This window comes from Gymnodraco acuticeps, unplaced genomic scaffold (genome assembly GCF_902827175.1).
Source record: "Gymnodraco acuticeps unplaced genomic scaffold, fGymAcu1.1, whole genome shotgun sequence".
Classification (NCBI taxonomy): domain Eukaryota; kingdom Metazoa; phylum Chordata; class Actinopteri; order Perciformes; family Bathydraconidae; genus Gymnodraco; species Gymnodraco acuticeps.
The window spans coordinates 1,090,511-1,097,871 of NW_022989980.1; positions in this window are offsets into that span (position 1 = coordinate 1,090,511).

Below are 7,361 nucleotides of genomic sequence, written 5' to 3' on the forward strand. Positions count from 1 at the left end.
TCATTGGAAAGAGTCTCTAATTTTTTGTATGTATATATTTAATATATCCATCCCAAGCTTACCTACCCAACTGAATGAATTCACACATTCAAGTAAATAGAAAGACAGCACAGCATTCAAGTGTTTATTGAGAATTTGAACTTCAACGTTAATGGAAAAAGCTCCAAACTTTTCTCTACAGCCCTTAGTATCAAGAAATCCTTCTAGTTCCTTTTACATGTGGATAGGAAAACAGCACAGATTGTTCAGAATATATGAGGAAGCCATCAGGGAAGCAGCATGACCCAAGGCAGGACTGCAGAGACAGGTTCAGCCACGACCCGAAGTCCACGACCCGAAGTCCACGACGGGCAGCGTCCGGGAAAACCAAACTTGAAGGTAAGATATCAAATGATGATCTTCATTAATTGCAGTGACAATTTAGTCTATTCTGACATTTGTTTGTGTGAGTTAATCTTTACCTATGATATCTGGTTGCAGAAGGGACTGCAATAGCCTGGATGTTGGTCATCAGAGTAGATGCCCTGCAATTCTCCTCTTTTACCTTTCCCAACATATCCTATGAATAGAAAAAGAAAATATTGTAATTGAATCACACTAGGACCACAACACACTAAATATGTAATGACACATAAACATTATTATCCAGAATAAGAAGTCTACCTGGTTTGCAGTTTTTGTAAGGCTCCAAGCATCCACGGCAGGTGTCAATGGTGTACATGACGTTGAAATCCTGCTTGTATGAAGCAGAGAACAAACTCCATGTAGCAACACCTGTGTAAAACAAGCATTTCAATAGAGCCATTAAAAATATGCATAGACACCACAGCTGTCGTATACTGCTGCACCTTCACTGAATCACTTACTCTCAAGCCAGCGAAAGTGGGCCCCTCTTCTGAAAGACACAGTGGACATTGTGTCTCTGAGGTGGTACACACTAGAGTGAGTGATGAGTACGCTTTGTCACCTTCCTGGAGAACCACTTCCATCAGAAGGTCCGAGAGAAGACAGTTTGGCAGCTGTGAAGTATTGGTCAGACTAGATCAAACATATTTAACAACACATTGACTAGACTGTTGCCAGCACAATCGAAATACCAAGATTCTTTGGGCTTCAGGTAGCAAAAATACACATTTTTAATATTAATGTTGAATATATCACACACATTTTTCTTATGTTTTGTTATTCTTCTCCTTGAGGTAAAAAACAGCTATCAATAAAGTTAAAAAAAGCAGTGAGACATAATAATTGGAAATTCTGCCGTGATCATAGGTCGTTTTTTAAACAAAAACAGTTACTGCTTCACTGAAAAGATATTACCTCCAATATGAAGCACATGTCGGACTTTTGAAACTGGACCTTTGAAGGAAAATATAAGGTGTGGGTCATGTGATTGTTTAATTACATGTGTATACAATTATCAATATTGATATGTATGCATGTGTTAAATAATCTGGATTGTTACATTTCTTTATCACAAACAGGAGTGTGCCTATTGACCTCATGTTCTGTCTTTTGCTTCTTTGAGACCCTGTACACTGGCTCCAGTGCCCCTTTGAGCAGCTCTTCGGCCTCATTGGTCCAGTAAGAAAACCTCTGTCCGTGGCTATAAAAATCACATAATATCAGGATGAAAATGTAAATCAGTGTCAAAGAAACTGTTGTCTATAAAGTAACATTTAAAATGTATGATTTACCCTTCAATCTGGTACCGTTCCATGAGCATAATGCACCACCATTTCCGGATCTGTGCTATGTCCCGCTAAAAGAAAATGTAACAATAATAAAGTTGAAAATGAATGGAACCTCATCATTTGTCTACTCAATGTTAGCCCCCTCTTCCCCCTGAAATACTAACTCAGAGGATAAATACTGACCTCGGTAAACCAAAGTGGAGCATCTGTGCTGAAGTTGAGTGCATACTGTGAAAGGATAAAGATCTGTTAAGTTATGAGTTTCAAAAACTAACAAAACCCCTTAAAAAAAAGTGTCAAGGGAGGAATTTACCATCAGTATGAAGACACCACAGTCATTGCCCGTGGTTTGGTGAGGCAAACCCTGTAAGAATTTGGAATATAACAGTGATGTTCATGGTCAAATGGAAAATAAAGACATGTGAAAGCAGGTGTATGAGATGGTGGAGAATGTACCTTGACGTCTCTGCCGAACTTTACTGTCCACTGACCTGGAGCAATGCGGTGCGCTAGGTCACTGTCAAAAGAAATGATAAGACATGGGAATTGATTTGGTGAAGGAACGCTATACTCAATATAATTCATGTTTTTGGATTTCCTTACATTGAACTATTGCATGCCTTAAAAGAGGAAAGTTATGAAAGCCACTGAACGGGGCTAAAATAAAACAAACAAAAATACGTTTACCAGCCTCTGAACAAAGCTGAACTTGAAAACAACCTTTGAACAAGGCTTATAACAAAATGAACATTATAATTCATAGCATCCTGTTGCAGACTCTTTTTCTTTTGGTTCCACTAAGGACACTCCAGACTTTGTGGAAATGGAGATATATTATAAATGAATTTGATCAGATTCAGACCCCTGGTCTACAAGATGGTTACTGCAGTATTAGAATACTATAAACTATTTAGAACTCCCATACAAGCCACAGAACGGTGGGGGTAATCATGTTACAAAAACCTAAATATGTCCTTGTAGGAATTGTCCCCAAAGCCATCTGGCTTAAGAGGGTCGAGCAAATATAACTCTCTCTTTGCTGGCTTGATCACCTGTCAACCATTGACAAAATAGCTGAAATTAGACATAATCAAACACCAGAAGAAAACCACACAGCACAACTTATGTTCATTTTGTACATGCTGGTGAGATCATTTGGAACAGACTCACGCAAAGCAAATAGTGATCTGCCTTTCCTTGCTGCCGACTCCAGGCAGGGATGAAAACCATGTCCTTGGTGGCCAATTGGTCAGCCTAGTATTTTAAACAAGGGATTTTAAGTTGCTGTATATCAATTTCAAGAAACATAGGTCTCAAGCAACAGGAACTTACTGGAAAACTGGCCAACGCGTCAGCTGTTTTGGACTTCCAGGTAGGAACCACATACATATCCACGATGTATATATCTTTGCCCTATATTGATAGTTTTTCAAAAAAAATGAAATCTTCATAGAAGTATGTTCAACAACAAGAGACAACCACACTTCACGAGATTGGAGTTTCACCACTAAACAGCTATTTAGAAAATATGTGTTATTCAAAAGAAAAAAGCAGGCCAATGATGTCTGTTGAAAACCGTACATGTCTTTGGGTGGCTTCTTGTACCATCTTCAGGCACGTGTTTCCAATCTGAAACAGTAACAACAGTAAGTTACCTGTGCCATTTATTTGAGACAAGATGAAGTTGGGAGGAAAGCTCAAGTATACCTACATTTGACTCCATGCACTGAGGAAGACCCAGGCTCCAAAAGTCCTCTCTGGTCAGGCACACATCACCCTCCTTCACAATGACCTCTGCTCCAGGCCTATTGTGGTCTAGCACATAGCTGAGCTGCAAATAACAGATTGCAAAACATACTTCAAGCCAATAGAAAACATAGAAAAATTAAAATCAAAACAATGCACCTCCATCACTGTGCATGAAGTAAACATATATCTACCAGCTTGTCTTGAATCGGATGTAGATCCTTTGCGTATTTCGCACCAGAGAGGGCATACTGGTGGTCAGCAACAGACCCCTCCGAATCCAACTTCGGTTCAGCTGTTATTAGATAGACACAAAATAAACAGTATTATTGAAGTACCACACATGAAGTATACCTAAAATGTGTCCTTGTATTGATAATCAAAATACCTCTCAACATAGGCCTGATAAAGGGCTTCAGCTGAGATTCATTCACACTCTGTCTCAGCTGAGCTCCTGTTGAGCTCAACAGGGTTGCCACACCCTTGTTGGTGATTGAGGAAACCACATAAGGGCCAAACCAGTTGCACTCCAGTTTTCCACCTTTTCGGCCCTCCTTCCTCTTATTCGCTCTTAGGACCTCATCTCCAACGTTAATCAGGAAAGATTTCACATTCTTTCCCTTGCGTTTTTCAAAAGAGATTTTCTGTCTCTGTTGTGCTATTTGGATGTTCTGGTAAATCTGAGAAAGATATGTAACAGTTATCATTTACAGTCCTTAACATACGCTTGCATTTTTTAGGAGTTATTATGTTTTAAATATTGCCATTTTATTCTCACCTTCGAGTGCAAATCTGCAATGGTTGCAGCCTTTGCCTCAAGCTGCTGTTCTGCCTCATCAGCAGGCACCAAAACAGAGGTATCATCCCTGTCATTGACTGTAGCATTTATAACACCCGGGACGCGAGGGTGCCTCCCAAACTGGGCAAAATAGGGCGTGCACTTGGTTGACCTCTGAAAGCATAAAAATTCCTTTTAGTATCTCTGTTGAGTATTGTTTCCATCTGCATTTGTTACAACATACAACACTTACACTGTATTAGATAGATTATTGTACCTCATTGACAAATTCCCGTCCTTGGTCGGTAATGATCTTCTCGACAAGACCGAAATCGAGAAGAATATTTACAATCTTTTTTGAGACCTCAACAGCTGTTTTGTGGTAGAGCGTTTTTGCTACCACCCACTTCGTGAACAGATCAGTCGCTGTTAGAATGTATCTGCAATATAAAATGCAGAATGTTGTAAATACATACAGAATCACTGTAAATGATTTCCTTTCTTTTGAAACCAGATTCTTCACGTTTAGAACCTTTAAAGGAGGTTACACATGCTTCAGCCCATCATGATAGTACCTTTTGCCCTTAGCAGTGGAGGGAAGTGGGCCAATGAGATCCACACCAAGGACAGTCCATGCCTCGGGAACATGAATGGGATGCAGTACGGGTGCAACCGTTTTAATGACCTCGTGTTGCTGGCAGCGGGGACACTCATCAACCTTAGCAAATATCATACATTTTCAATCAGCAAAACAAAAAACTTTAGGTATAAAAATGATAGAACAGAGAAAACTTTCAGAGGAGACAGAATTAAACTGTTCAAGTTCTGAAATATGTTTTCTCTGCTCTGATGGAGCTCAAACTGTCTCACTCTGTTTCAATGTACACATACAACACATTTCTGTAGATCAATAATCAGTCAGTCAGTCAAAAACTCCCACCCATTTCTTCACGTCCTCCCGCATAGTGGACCAGTGGTACGTTGCCAAAACCTTCTCGGTGGTGCGCCTTCTCCCTGCATGACCTCCGGAACCCAGGTTATCATGGCACTCCTTCAGGACATTGATAATTTGGTCCTTGGTGCACACAACCATCCTCTCATTGTCCTTGTATGTGTAGTACAAATCTCCAGCTGGCACAACAGGAACAACAAAACAATCATTTAGACATGTGTAGAGATGACATTATGACTAAAAGCTGTTCAAGAAATCCAGTGGCAAATGTGGTTTAGACGTAACAACTACAGTAATGTAAAGTGTGTATAAAAAGAAAAAGGAGAAACAAGCTGTGGAGTCCTTGCGATTTACTGAAAAATGTTGGAATTGCAATATGATAAACCATTAGAGGTATGATCACTTTTGCACCAAAAAACACCATTAGATAAATAGATAGATAGATATATACTTTATTGATCCCTATAAGTAAAGGGATGTGATGATGTCACATGTACAGGGGGTTTATACCTCATAATAAAAACGTATGTTCGTGACTTAACCATGGTCTTATTCTGTTACTTACCTTTGATCAGGTATTGTTTGGATGCCCTCCGAATTAACGCCTTCCTTTTATCATGCTTTTCAGCGGCGATGGTGAGATTGTGGTAACCACCATTGAGCACGTACTGCTTTATCTCAGCATAAAAGCTCTCCATTTCTGTCATGAAAGTTAAAATGGTCGCGGTAATTATGGGGAAGCGGAGGGATCTAGATCGTTCACACATAACAAGCTGTACCGAGTTCCTCCGGCTGCAGTTCCGCAGACGGCCGGTGTGTGGCAGCATAGCGCTGGGAGCAGAGGGAGGTGAGTATATGACGGATATGACGGATGCGACGGAAATACACCCGAACATATCTGGTAGGCCGAACATATCTGGTACTGACACCGCAGCTAGACCCTTCTCATAGTTTCCCCACAGCAGCAGACGCACATTCATGACGTCCGCTGGCGCATCATAAACACGTCGGATAGTGAAAGTGCATTCGGATTCTCTAGTACCACAGTCTCTTCTCCTAAATCCTTTTGAATTCTCCTATCCACTATCCCTTAACCCCGTGACGTTTCACTCAGAGGTCAAGGAATAGGAGATAGGGTTAGAATTTAGGAGCTGATTTTTGGATTATCGGAACGCAACCCTGCACCATCTCACTGTATGTCACCAGACTCACCAATGTAGTGTTTGTAGATCCCTTTATTACATTTATCCTCGCCATCCATAGTCTCTAAATAACTTATTTCACGTATATATATGATATTTAAGCTCGCTGGTCTCATCATACAACAGCAATGAAAAAAGCACCAGGAGAGGCAGTCATAACCTCTGCCGCACTGAAGGGGGCGCAAGTGAGCCTACAGGTTCTTGTTGCTACTGTTATTCTACGTAGAGACGGTAGACACAAACAACAAACTAGACTTTTGAAACTAGAGGAAGATAAGGAGGACTTTTACAAAATGTAATGGAGATTGTTGTCCAGAAGGATAGCATCTTCAAGTCAAGGTAAGACCCCAATTGTAATGGAAATCAGTGGCGTTTTCTCCCGGAGGCCAAGGGAAGCCAGGCTTCCCCTGTTTTTTCGGATTGTAGTTATAATTTAAATAAATAAATACAAACACTTTGTTTTGTTTCGATAATTCTCCTTTGCTGTGTGTTGCTGCCGGCCCGGCTCTCCCCCATTCTCATTGAGTATTTTACAAAGAGTGAAACAAACAGCGCCCCTCTAGATGTTATGGTGAAACAGTAGATTGCACTCACTGTTGCGAGAGGAGGCCAGCCGAATCTAGCTTCCCTTGGTGAAAAAAAATGGAGGGATTGACCAATCAGATGAGGCCCACGTGATGCCCCTGCCAACCTGTGATTGGTCAGGGCCATGCCAAGGGAAGCTAGCCGCCTCTTGCTTCCCTTCAGAGGCGGCTGGCGGCTGGCGATTTGATTGGACACTGCCATCCAATCAAATCACATCAACATCAGTTTTAATACTGTAACTGTCATCACCGCCGTTAGAAATTATCAAGCAAATGAAGCATTATGGAGGGTGGAGATTTGGCGTACTTAATCAAACATAACTTTACTAAACTTCCGCTACAGCAGCAACTACAAATTAAATCAGATGACAGGCCAATGCCCGCACTCGAGCTGTGTGTACGCAG